Here is a 13,911-nt window from a genome sequence, read left to right as displayed (position 1 = left end):
GAAAAAACAAAGAATTACCTAAGCACATCCAGTTTGGGGGACATACTATGTTTTCTGTAGAAAAATCACTCAGTCGATTTTTTATCACAGATGCACTCCAAAACAGGCTGCTTTCCAAAGGTCATGATTAACTTTGACTCCTACAGCATAAGGGTGCTCACTTTATTATGAAAGACTATGACACTCATAACTTCAAAAGAAATTCTGGGAAATTTATGAATGAACTAATGACCATGACTGCAGCTGTGCAAAATTAACTGGAACTGTTAAAAGTTTGAGATATAACCTCTTGGGGCTGGGGGGACCACAGATACATCCAAAATCCCAACTTTTGAAACATTCTAAAATTTAATTCTATGAGTAGTTACCATATAGCTAATCATGCTGCTGCTTGAACTGCTTAGTAAGTAATACACTTTGGTTCAGTTTACCCTTTTGTGTGAATTTTATGTTATCCACTGTGACATGAATAACTTAAAGAGATGAAGGGAGGGAAGGTTTACAGGATGCTAATAATTCCTATCCCCTTGTGAAGTTAAATATGATGGAATTACCTTTGGCATCACACACTTACCTGAGTATCAATGTTTAGATTTAATTTCATTTCCATTTTTTGGAATATGTTGCAGCACCTTAGCTTCTGCCTGCCTTTTTTAAACAGAACTTTTTGAGCACTTAAATAATCTTATAGGGACTTCTCCTCCTCTGCTATGGTTTCTTCTTGGCTTATGGTCACTGGAGAGTTCATGTACTCTTGATAAATTGCTTTCTTACATCCAGAGCACAAAGGCCCTTATCATTTACTTGCTGGCTTCATTCAACACATTCACTCCAAGGAATACTTTGTCAAAGAGTTCTGGTTTCCTCATACTTCATTTCTTGCAACTGATTTGTCTGATCTTTCCTATTCTAGTGGTTAAGTCAACTTTGAATAAATAGCTTTAAATATTAATTTAACATTCACAAAAGATAAGGGATTGGCAAGCCTGGGGACTGCAGTCCTATGTCTCACCACAAGACATTTATACTGAAGAATGTGAAGGGTGGGATTTTTCTTCCAAAAGCTCTTCTTCCAAAGCACTTAAACTGCACAGGCTTTATGATGTGGGACTGATTTATTTACAAGGTCTAATGAATGGGATTTGATTGAAGCCTAAATAGTTCAATACTTCCCTTCAGTTTTTTGCCCCCCTTTTTTCATGATGCTGTGTGTTGCGTGGTTATTTTGCTGCTACTGTAACAGATCTGTCATCAAAGTGATTGGCTAAAAAAACCTAGAAATTTGATTTTGTAACTAGGTTTTGCGGGATGTGTGCTGAGATTACTTTTATATATACATATATATATATATGTACGTATGTATATACACATACAAACACACATGTATGTGTGTGTGTGGATATATACACATATATATTTTGTGTGTGTATATATTTACATATACATATGAGGGAGGAGCAACTATTTGGAAGAAGTAAAATATTAATACTTAATAAAATACTGCTATTATTACCTACAGAAAGAATGCTGCTAATATTGTCAATATTAATAGCTGTAACACCTTCTACCCAAGCCTCTCAAAATAGCTGAGCATTTTTTACAATTTCATAATACCTTCCTGAGGCAGGCCTGGATTACTTCAAACTTCCCACCCTCAGTTTTACAGAAGAGGTTAACTGGCTTGTCAAAGATTACAGAAATCTAGACCACAGTAAAGAACTGAATGCACGTATCCAAAAACTCTATCTTGCTCTTTAACCACTGCATTGTACCATACTTCTAATATATTTAATAACTGTTTTTGTTTCTCTTTACTTAACAGAAAACTCTGTGGCTACAGTGTGGAGAAGTAAATTCCTTTAGCTAAAGAAGAGACGTGACTTGCTTAGGATTTTAAGGTGGTGGAGTTCAATTTGGCTCAAATCAGTGTACCTGAAAGATGTCTGTATCTAAAGACTGTTGGGCAGATCATAAAACTAAGAGATGGAATGAGATTACAAAATGCTGTGGACAGTTATCCACTTCATATAATGTGACCACTCTGAGAATAGTATCTTTGGAAAGGCCAAGATGGAACAGAAAAGAAGAAGAAATAAGGTCTTTCTGAATGATCAAGCACACTTGATTGAATGGTAGACTAAAATTTTTACAAGATACCCTGTACATATCTTATTCATCTAAAACATTTGTTTTCAAGCAGCATTATCCAAGGACTTCTGCTCCTCAGAACTCATGAAGGAGTCCTTTGTTTTATGAACATTGTACGTGTCAGTGAAATGATCTCCAGTTTGGAGTTGTGGCCTGATTATTCTGCAGATAAATAACAGACAAACAAAGGTAGTAAATTTTATTCTGTTAAAGTACAAGTCAGGATATGCACTGAAATGTGTAATTTATAACACAACAAAGCATGCATTTTTGCATGGGTGTGTACCAGAAAGTTTGCAAAATAAAGACAGACCTCGTGCTACAGGCAAAAAATAAAAGGTACATGAAGAGGAAGGAGATGCGTTTTTGCCAATATGAGGAACAATGTTATGGTAAACATCTCAAATTCTCAGGGATCATTGATTACTGAAACCACTTGCACTTGCCAGGAGAATTCAACTTTTCACTACAATTCAAAATTTATAAAATATAGTCTTGTTTCTTTAAAAAAAAGCTGAAAAAAAATAGTCAGCAGAGGTAAGTTGTTTTTGTAGTACTCCTGACTGTTTTTTCCCTTTGCAATGAACTAATGCCTACTGTTCTAGGAGGATTCAGGAGGTCGTTTCTGTAGTTAGACACATCCTCTTTCAGATAAGAGATACCACAAGGATCGTAGGCTTGTTGCTCTTTCTGTAAGGACAACAGTACTAACTTTATCCCTCTTGCCAAATCCTAACGAAGGTAATTGTATTCTGTTGCCTTGAATTGTCTAAATAATTTCATGTGGACCAGGCATTCATCACCATTTCCTGCCCTAAACTGTTGGTTTAATTTTTGTATTCTAATGAACAACACTGTATTGCACAGGTGTGAATACATTTAACATTATCTGCAGTAGTGTATGATTTCATAAGTGCTTTGGAGACTTCAAGATGAAACCTGCTATATATAAGAATGAGCTTTATCATACCTAAAAAATTACATGAACAGATGTGTTCTTATTAAGAAGATATCACTGACTGATCATCATGAGCTACTCATTTTAAGTCCCTTCCTTGCACAACATTAGGTGTACTACTCATAAGTCTTACAATTTCAGAGGGCTCAAAACTTCACCCAGAAAAGTCTTAAAATGTTTGTTTGGTTATAACCTGCACATGTTTTTCAGAAAAATAACTGCGTTGGGTTCAGCTAGCTCCTTAGACTACAAAAACTTTCTCTTAGCAGCTCACATCAATTCTTAGCACTGCCCTCATAGTGTAGTTCTCTTTAGCTCAATCTGAGTTGAAAGCTGTTCATTGAGAGGACAGAGGTCTCATGAATTTTAAAATCATATCCTTTATACAGTAAAGTAATCAAAACTTTTGTGGAATGGCCCAAAAAAGGCCCTTGAGTTTTACTATAGCAACATACAGCAGAGTAATATTTCCACAGTGAATTCTAAACTTCAGTTCTCAGATGTTGGTTTCAGGAATTTTAAGAACAAAAAGAGAAAAAAGGAATAAAGTGAAGAGTAAGAAGAAGTTACAGAAATTTGTCTTCAAAACCTGAAAAATGCTTAGCTGGACAGTTAGCATAAGAATTAGGAACCTTTTATCCCTGTTTTTCTCACATAATATTGAGGTATTAGGCACACAACATAATCCCTATATAGTCTGTATTAGTCATGGATTTCATAAAGTACCTATGTATTTGAATTTTTACTAGAACTGTCCTTAGCCTTTTGCAATTCCCAGGTGGAAATCTGTCTTTCTGTACTGAAGTAATCAACTCCTATTGTTATCCTGTTCCTGAAGATGGCAATTCGATGAAGACACAGAAAACCTAACGACATGTTCCTCTGAGCTACATTCTTTTGCACCAACGTGCATTTACACATTTTGTGCCCATGCACACAATACACAGTCTTTCTATCTGTATTTGTGGTAAAAGAAGTAGACTCTAGTTATTTACATCTTGGTCTTAGTACACTGCTATCAACACTTAAACTTTGCAAAGGATACTCAGTCAAGTAACCAAAAAGATCTAGAAGGAATGTTTGAAAGTATTGTAGGGTTTTTTGCTTTGTTTTTGGTTTTTTTTGATGGTGGCAATGGTGGTGGTGGTGTGTACCGTGTGCAATCACAGTAGCTGAAATGAGAGCGGTAAGTTTCATGGGTGCTGAGAAAATCTGCGTAGCAAAAAGTCAAGCTCACCCAGCTGACGATGTAACTTGCCTGTAACTTTTTTTCAGGAAGAGAGAGGGATATATGAGGACTGAGGATGCCAAGAACTGCAAAGCACTTGACATTTATGAGTATCAGGCCACTTATTTTAAGCATCTAAGTAGAGTTAACTATCAAACTTTAAAAAAATCTCAGCCAAACATTTTTTCTTATCAACTGTGTGCAAATGTAAGGGTGAAGAAACAGACTATAAAAATTATTGCAAGCCATGTATCTGCAGATGAAGGCTAGTATTAACGTTCTTGCTAGTATTTGGCTTATCTACACATTACCAACATAGATGGTAAGCAAAATCCCACAGATTTTACTGGGACTTTGCACAGTATGATTTGAACTGTAAAGGGGCCATAGGAAGTTGATACAATATCTATCTTGACATTACACCTGTAGCACTATGCAAAATTCCAGTCAAAGACTTTGGATCTATTTATAATACATCAAACAAACAAATTTAATGTTCCATTTGTGATGTTTTTAAATTGTAATAAAACAGGAATCTACTTTGTCATTTATATTTTACCAGGTTTTTGGACCCTATGCAATTTAAAGGAAATTAAGTGCAAAAGGCATATTAAAATAAGGCACAGTTACTTGTTCAATTTCTGAAAAGCCAGAAAATGAAGAGAAAAATCTCTCTTTTTATCCACACCAAGCCGAACCTATGGCCAGTTCATTGCCTCTGCTATGCAAACTTACTTATTGACCTGAGACCTCTTCCTTCCCAAAGTGCAATGGACAGTATCAGCCAAATTAAAAGCCTTCCTTCTGAAAGCATTTTTGTTAAGTAACAGAAATATAACTAATCATTAATTAATTTTGTATTTTAAATCACTGATATTGTTTATTTGAATAGGTAAAATACAAGCATAGGATTTTTGCCTCTATTACATATAGAAGCATCTTACGTATGCTTCTTTTAGTGCAACTAGAGTTGCAAATAAACATGCTTGTTGCTAATTTCCTGATCTTTGATAATATTTAGGTATTCCAGAGACAGAAAAAAAAAAAGGTCTAGTGGAAATCATTAATCTCAGCTGATCAGCCTGGCTGCATATCTCAGAATACCACAGAAGAGAGGTAGTAGGTTGCAATGTCAGATTACTGATTACAAGGGATCTCCTTCTATTCCAGGTCTAAATTAGGGCTACTTTCTGATTTTCTTGCAGGCTCTCTAACCAGTTCTATTATCTACCAGAGAGGGACACAGTCTGAGTGCATACACACATCCACATGACAAGGCATAATTTTAAAAAGGTTGTCGTCCTTCCAGATTACCAGATTTGATAGGGGTCAAAAGGAAAACAAAAAAGAATTCTTCTGTAGTCTGTAACCACAAATGAAACATACAACAATTTGGGAACTTTCCAGATATCTTGTATCTAAATAAATGGGACACTCTCTGAAGCAAGAGGACAGATGAAGAGACAGATAAAATACACAAATCGAACATAAAATATTCTGTAACACTGTTGCAACTACAGCATGTGGAGTATGGTAAAACAAACACAGTATTATTAGTGGCAATGTGGGGCACTGTAGTTTGCTATTCATCACTGGTGAACAAGAATAGCTTCGTATTTTTCAGCGTACAAGCTTTTCCTCTTCTACTTTTCCATCAACCACAGAAAAAGAAGTAACAAACCCTTTCAAGAACAGAAGGTAGCCTGTGAATGGCTAATTTGCTGGAGGGATAGGCAAACTACTGCAGTCGTAAGAGGTGGTCTGAGCTAGCCCTCCCTCGGGATGCATTTTTAATACCACTTGCCACATGATGTAATGTGGTGCACTTTATAGATGAAAAAATTTACTCTTGAAAAATGTCATGCTTAGAAGGTGACCATGGAAAAGAAAGCTTACCACTGTCTACTGAAGGGCTCAAATATTTTCATGATCTAGGAAACTATCCCACTCATCTCCTTGCTCAAGCACCAAGAGGGAAAGACTTGAACATTTTATGCATGGGTGAACATCCCGAATCAATCTGGGTATAAATACCACCTATAATATGGCATCCTTTGGCTATCTCCATTTCACTCCTGTCTTCCTCCTTGTCACAATTTAATCTAGATTGAAGAGTAACATTCACTAAGCCACTGTAGATTTTAAAAGGTCATGAAAGGAGAGGCAGTAAAGTATATTCTCATTCATAGACAAAAACAAATTTTCCTTCCGACTTTTACAGTACTTAAAAGCTAATATCAGAAACCATTTGCCAAATGCATTTAGTCCCTGACAGAGGGACACATATGTGATCTCCTAATTTACAGCTTGCATGTACAGATGTTCACGCTTAGTAAAAGGTTTCTTAATAGCATTTTAAAATTAAACATGTGTTGATGATAGGTGTTTCAAACCTAAACAACACAACAACTAAACTGATAAATGTCTTCATGCCTCACCATGCCTCATGCTCTAACAACATTTTTATAATAGATCAAAAAAAAGCACTTCAGTTGCATGTACACAAAATAAATGTTATTTAAAAAAGTCTGAATTAAATCTTTCATTAATTTTTCCCTCTATGATCTGATTCCAAGTTGAAACATTTAGATTGCTACTACGTTTATGTAGCCGAAAGCAGTACCACAGTTTGTTCACAGACGTTGCTTGCTGTCTGCAATTTTTTTTTATTCCTCTGCAAAACTTTGAACCCCATCCAGCTTTGACACACTGCCTCTTCAGTTAATAACTATCAAGTTTCCCCTTGTCTCCTGTCTACTTTTCTTTGAGGCAATTGCGCACTCAGCACCCCGAGATAATAACACACATCTATAAGATAAAAGCAATGGCATTAATGTAATTGTCTGCCTTTCTCTCTTTAGCCTAATCTTTTTTTTCCTTCAGTTTTGACTGCCTCTGTGACACCTGTTTTTGTCTCCTCTGATCCTACGACAGGTTTTCCGCTGACAAGGTTTTTGCCTGACAGAGATTCTGCCAGACAAGAACATAATAAAATATGAAGAACTGCTTGTCAGAGTTTCTGCCAATGCTCACATGAAATAGATGAAATAGGGGGAAAAAATCCTGACTTTTTTTTAAAGGGGCCCTGTGCTGGTCGCTCTTGGCCTGTCAGGAAAACAGCCTCCCTGGCCAATTCCTGCAAGCCAAACAGGTGTTTTCTTTTATGTTTTTTTTTTTTTTTTTTTTNTTGGTAATATACAAAAACTTTCTTCGACAGTGGAAAATATGAATATAGAGGGGGAAAAAATCCCTTTTCCCTGATTTATTGCCTATGCAATGAAGGTTAGAACTAACTTTGACTGTATAGTGGTACTTGATGAGCACTGTTTTAAACACAGAATTGACCTTTAAATAAATAAAGAAATTGCTTCCCCCACCCCTTTCTTGTTGATTTCTAATGTGTTCAAAGGAACAAGGAGTAAGGGACCTTCATTTCCAGGTCTCAGAAGAACATCTGGGCTATTAGACACTTTCTGCATGGGCAGACCTTACAACATGGGCACACTCCTGACTTCAGAGACCATGACAAGGAAGAGACAGCGCCTCTGGTCTGCTGCAGGATTTCAACCCTACAGCCTTCTCCAACAGTGTGTGGATTTGTGACTATGTGAAGAAGGACTTAAGCCATGATGATTATCCTGGTGGAGAAGCATATGCAGTTGAATGAAGCAAGAGTCCAGGGTACAGCTGCCTTTGTGTGTGCTGGTATCACTTGTCACATGTGATAGAGACAGCAAGTACTGATCAGCCCATGCTCTCAGGCCTCAACTGCCCTGACCAGCCTCCCTGGAGTTACCTACCTTGCATCCTTAGACCATGGGTCCAGGACCCCTGTTTAAGCTTAGGCTTAGGCCTTCAGCCCCAGCCTGAGCTATGCTGTGGGTGTGCCTGTCTCCAGTCGTATCTCCTGCATGTCCCTTAGAGCCACACTGTGATCTTGTCTCTAATCCTGCCTCTGGCTGTGTTTCCTTTTGTTCTTACTGGAGCACCTATATGCACCCTGTGCTGGGGCAGCTGATGGACCCTGTTACAAGACCTCATCTCTGCTCATCTTACTTAATCCCCAGGGGATTTCACCCTGCTAGGTGAAGGGGACAGTCTGCACTGGGGCCACCCTTGGCTCCTTGCTCAGTTCCCCTCATGGAGCAGCCCCAATCTTGCTGCTCCTTCACACATGGATTGACACTGTCACTGTTGAAACCTACAATTTGTAACAGAAGACACTAAGTTAATATAACACACTCTAATACCTGGGCTAGCCATTCACCTTCAGGCTTTAGTTTTCAAAGTTTAATGCCTCCCTCCTGTCAGCCACTAAGCCATTCTTAAAGCTGTTCCCTCTCCTTATTAATGGTGAAATTGGAGCCCATATGTATTGTAATGTGGTTAATACCATCTGGTTGACATACCACAAAGAGTAAGACAGAAGCATATTTGGGAGTCCTGGATTGGTGGTCTGGTTTTGGAGGACCTCCATCTTAATCCTAATGCACTCAAATCTGGTTAAGTGTGACTCAAACTCATAGAAAAGTTGAGGTTGGCAGGGCCACTGCAGATCATCTTGTCAAGCCTTCTATTGAGAGCAGAGTTTTAGAGTAGGTAATTCAGGGCCCTGTTAAAATCAGTCTTGAATATTTTCAGTGAGGGAGATTCTACCACTTCTCTCGGCAACATATACCACCTGTTATGCAGGCTTGCAAATTTTAATGAAAATTTAATGGGCATTGTCCACCTGCAAAGAAACAATGTTCTGTTTGAGAGCAGTAGAAAAATCCTGTTTTGTGGAGGCATTTCAGAAGGTCAAGCTGATACCATGGTATTATATCAGTCTTAGTGTAGCTCTAGTTCAAGCCTTGAAATGCTTTTCCGTGTGTACTAAACCACCTCAGTTTTCCCTGGAAAACATGCTGCCCTAACAGTGCTGAAGCTGTTCAGACCCTTGGAAGACTGGGTCAAGCAGCCAGTTCTCCCCTTCACATCAATCTTTCCCACCCTACAACAACTAAACAAGACACTTCTGAGAGACTGCCATAAAGTTCATGTACTGTGACCACTTCACACAGCTCCTGTTAAATACACTTCAGCAAATTTGACTGTAATCAATTACAATATAATTAGAGAAGTCTTTGAGACTCATGTTATATGCTTCTTGTATTATCTTTTCTATTTCTAAAATCCAGATGGAAATGGGATAATAAAGTAGCACTGTTGTCTGCTAAATTAATCTGGGAAAATTTCCTCATAATGCTACAACTCAAGTCAAAGTTCTTCCTAGTATGTAAAAAAAAGTTATGGTTTTCCCATCCAGTGAGTTTCACATTTGCAAAACAGAAAGGAGAGGTAAAGTTACCCATGGTATTATCGTTACTCCGTAACATCTGAAAGCAATATGAAATTTTTATTCTTGAAATCAAATCCCATTTTAACCTTCTGAAGCTATACTGAATGGAGTGGTAGGGTTTGTTTCATTTATAACTCTTTCAATTTGTGTTCTGCTTAACCTAGTGAACTCTACTTAATTAAGATGTTCCTATAAACAATTAAGCTTCTTGTAGGATCGTTAAGAAGATATAAAAATTTATGATGTAATAAAGTGTAATAAAATGATAAAGTGGTTAGCACATCACAGCAATTCATGTGCAACAGCATAGGTGTTAAAAGAGACAAGTAAGCAGGTACCATCACCTAGTCATCCTGGAGAACTACGAGTGCATGTTACAGAAGTCTGCAGTTGCTGCCCCAGAAATCTGCTGGTGATTTGTACTTGCAGGTCCCACAGAATTTATTCTACTGATTTAGGAATCTAATAGCAAGCTTCAGACACTCTGCTGCTTCTGTGTTCAAGCTATGCCATGTAGCAAACTTCCTATCAGCACACTTAAGGGGACATGTTCAAGGGTACTCACTGCATCTAAAAAGGGTAATTCCAATTCAAATATAATTCCTCTCTATGCTAAACAAACTTTTTTTGTCTTTGATCCATTTTGTACATAGTAAGCCTATTTTTTCCTTAATGATTCTCTTCTTAAAAAGAAAGGACTGTTTGTCTAAGACATCTCCCAAAATTTTACCTCATGTTCCTGGGTATGGTAAATGGGATGAAGCGTTCTTTGTAAAATATAACTTTAATAATTATGGATATAACCATCCCTTGCACGTCTATAATACTCTCAGTATAAACCTGTTCCTGGGTATGGTAAATGGGATGAAGCGTTCTTTGTAAAATATAACTTTAATAATTATGGATATAACCATCCCTTGCACGTCTATAACACTCTCAGTATAAACCTCTCTGGATATTTTATAGCTAGATCTTACCTATCTATATATCTGTCTATCTATAGGTAGATCATACCTATAAAAGTGGATAGAATAAGAACCAGCAAGGATAGATCCAGCAAAGACAGAAAATTTATGCCTGTAAACATTAAATCTCTGTTTTGTTCTCAAAATGCTGTTCCAGTGCTGGAAGCAACTTGCTCTTGCCCCAAACTTTGTGTCTACCTGATAAACCTAACACATATCTGTAATCTCTAGGTATAAACATTATAAAACCTGCCCACAAAACAAAGGACTAAAGCAGAAATAGTGGCAATTTCTTTTTAATCCTTATAGAGTACTGCTTATTTTTACAGCCACTTTACTGTGAACTACATCAGCTGCAAGGTAGTGAACACAGGTATACACAGCAAGAGGGCATGATGCCCTCCAGTCATCCAGGCAGGGGCTGGGATTCTCAGCAGGAGAAGAATTCTGCTTTTGTACAAAAAGCCCTTCCGCGAGTATAAATAAATGACAGTGTATTCTTCCAAGACAAAGCTGAGAAAAGTCACCTGCAAATCTGTTGCCAATACAAAGCAATCTGACTGCCAGGATGTCTGATTTCAAACAAGAGTTGCTAATGAGCTGAAGGTATTACTCTCAGTTATGTCAGACTACAAAGTGTGACTCGTGCATTAAAGTTTTTGTACAATAAAGTGTTCATAATAAGAAAATATTTCACTTTGGGATGTAAACACAGTGCAAACCAGCAGGAAAGGGTATTGTATTTCACCACGGGTAATTATCTGTTCTGGGCTTAGCTAACACCGGAGCAGTTTTTAGCTGATTTTGCTTACTCTCTGGTCAGGGATAATCTCACCTGGCCATGCCCAAGGGATATTAGCGTTTTCAAAACCAAGACCATGAGCCAACAGTGTCATGGGAGGAGGAAGGTCTAATTGACTGAGCTGAGCATGAAGATGTCCTGGGGATGGTAGGGAAGAAGAGAGAAGATTTCAATCTGAATGCACGCTCAGAGAAATCCAAGGAAAGCAGGAGGTGTGAGTGACAACCCACAAATGTTAGAGGCTGCAGGTCTCTTCTAGGAGGCAACTTGAGGATGCCAACTTGCATGAGAGTTAGACATTTGACCATAGGGTTATGTAGCTATCAGCTAAATACAAGAATGGAGAGGGAAATCCTTTAAATTTGGTCTTAGGATAATCAAACATTGTTTTATTTCCTGTCACTTGCATCTTATAAACCTTTGCAGCAATATTATTTATCTTGGCTGTCATAGCGCTTGGTATTTTCATCTATTTTTACCTCAACTTGACTTGTATTACGGATGATCTTAGAGTAAACAAAAGCAAGCACTGTCACATTGTTCCTGCTGGCGTGCCAGTCTTTAAAACCAGATACTGGGGCCAGAGTACCCACAAGATAACAGCACGCGCTTTCTCTGTGCTGCACTAGCCAGTTTGGGAGCTACTAGTGAAGGGAAGGAAAGAGGGGAGGCATAGGCAGAAAGGGGACCTTTATGAAATAACTATTTACCAGTAATAAATAAATGTTAATCGGGTATGGTTCCTTGAAGTAACTGAGTAATGAAAAATATGCCTCAACTTTCAGAGTCATAAGGAACTTACAACAGATGGATTAAAACATTTTTGTAAGAAAAGTGTAGGAAAAGTCAGACTAGATCTAAAGTAATTTTACATTAAAAGTCATGAAGAGCTAGCTTTTGTTATCAATAAATTGGAGAGATGTCTTTGCTGAAAATCTCTGTAACTAAAAAAAGATGACATCTATGACGTTCTCAAGTCATTTTTAAGTATTTTAAAGAACTGACTCTAAACAGTATAGAAGGAAACAAGTACATTTGGCATGCTCAGGTTGCGATTTGCTTTTAAGTCCTATGGAGCAATATAATATATATAATACAACCCATTTATTCTACCACAAAATTGTAATAATAGGAGTACATTTCCCCTTTCCCTGTTAGCATTTTTTTTCTATTATCTTCACTTTTAAGGAAAGAACAACATGGCAGTTCTGCCAGCTTTTTAAGAGACTCTAAGATCTGTAACTATGGAGTTTTGAGTTGACCTTTGACTTCACAAACCTGGATCTTGTTCACTTAATAGTTTTGGACTGGAACAAACTTAGTTGCTGTTCACTTTTAATTCATCATAGCATTTCTCTTGCTTTTCCTCTCACTCCCATGCAGCTCACATTTAAAGTCTAAACCTTGCCCCTAGACCAAGTCCTCAGAGCAACTCAAGGGTAAAGAAAGATGCAATTTCTCAATTTTCTACAGCATTTCTTATTTTTGCTTTATTTATTGTCCTTCCTTTCTTTTGCTGCCTCTTCATCACTCTCTCAACTAACAACTCTTCCACAGCGAAATGGCCTCTCAGCCAGCTGGAAGGAAGGAGTCACCACCATGTCATGCATGTGAACGTGTGATAGCCTACTCTCCATCGGATGTTAGGGCTGCTGTTTTGATTTTTGGTCTCACTTACAGAAAGCCAGCGCATACAAACACTGACAACAGAAACCTTCTTCCACAAGATGAAAGTGTAACCCACATGGTGGGCCTCTGAGCATGAATGCTCACTGGATGGGAACTTCCAAAGCAAAAAGGAGTAATGGATTTGCACTATCAGCTGAAATCTGCTAGTCAGTGCCTATTGTATTAAGACCTAAGGGAACTTAATCTTGGAGTTACTAGAGAAAAGGCCTGACCAAGTCCCCAGTTAGGGATGAGGCCATATGTGGTTCATACGTGGAGGTGTACCCTGGAGAGGCACTAAAGCATAGTAGAATAAAGAGCCTAGACTGGAGCTGCCCTGATTGGCATGAAGCAGAAGAAAAGACTCAGCAAAAACTACGGCAGAACTCAAGACTACCTGAAAAAAAGAAAGTGCACAAGGAAGAGAGCAAAAATGTTCACAGGCTAACTCATTCTGCTGAGCAGATTGAATAGTGTAAAATTGAAGTTGTCCAAAAATGCACACTATGCCAAAAATATCCAAAGAAATGGTCTCCTCTCTGATGACTAATTGAGTTTTATCAGTGTTAACTTTGGAGAAGGATAAGATAAGGAATGAATATTTGTAATATTCTGACTCTCCTTGAAACAATGCAACTATGATTTTAGAAAAAAATAATAAAATTATTGCAGTGTGGTCTCTTAATGATTGTGAATTCTGAGATAACTTACTGAAAGAGGATGAGAGTCAAATAGTTTTAGCATACTATGATGTATTTCACCTTAGCAAACTTTTTTAGAGCAAAACGGTTAAAAAAAGAG

The 13,911-nt window shown here is 37.7% G+C and overlaps 1 protein-coding gene across 1 annotated transcript in view; it reads right to left on the bottom strand.

Moving 5' to 3' along the window:
- Positions 1-13,911, bottom strand: part of BNC2 (basonuclin zinc finger protein 2) — a 328,595-nt gene that overhangs the window by 100,680 nt on the left and 214,004 nt on the right. The gene's annotated exons all lie outside the window — the stretch shown is intronic.

This window comes from Rhea americana, unplaced genomic scaffold (assembly GCF_003343005.1).
Source record: "Rhea americana isolate MKP2758 unplaced genomic scaffold, rheAme1 scaffold_129, whole genome shotgun sequence".
NCBI lineage: Eukaryota > Metazoa > Chordata > Aves > Rheiformes > Rheidae > Rhea > Rhea americana.
The sequence above is the reverse complement of the archived record's forward strand: the minus strand, read 5'-3'. Positions and strand labels throughout refer to the sequence as shown.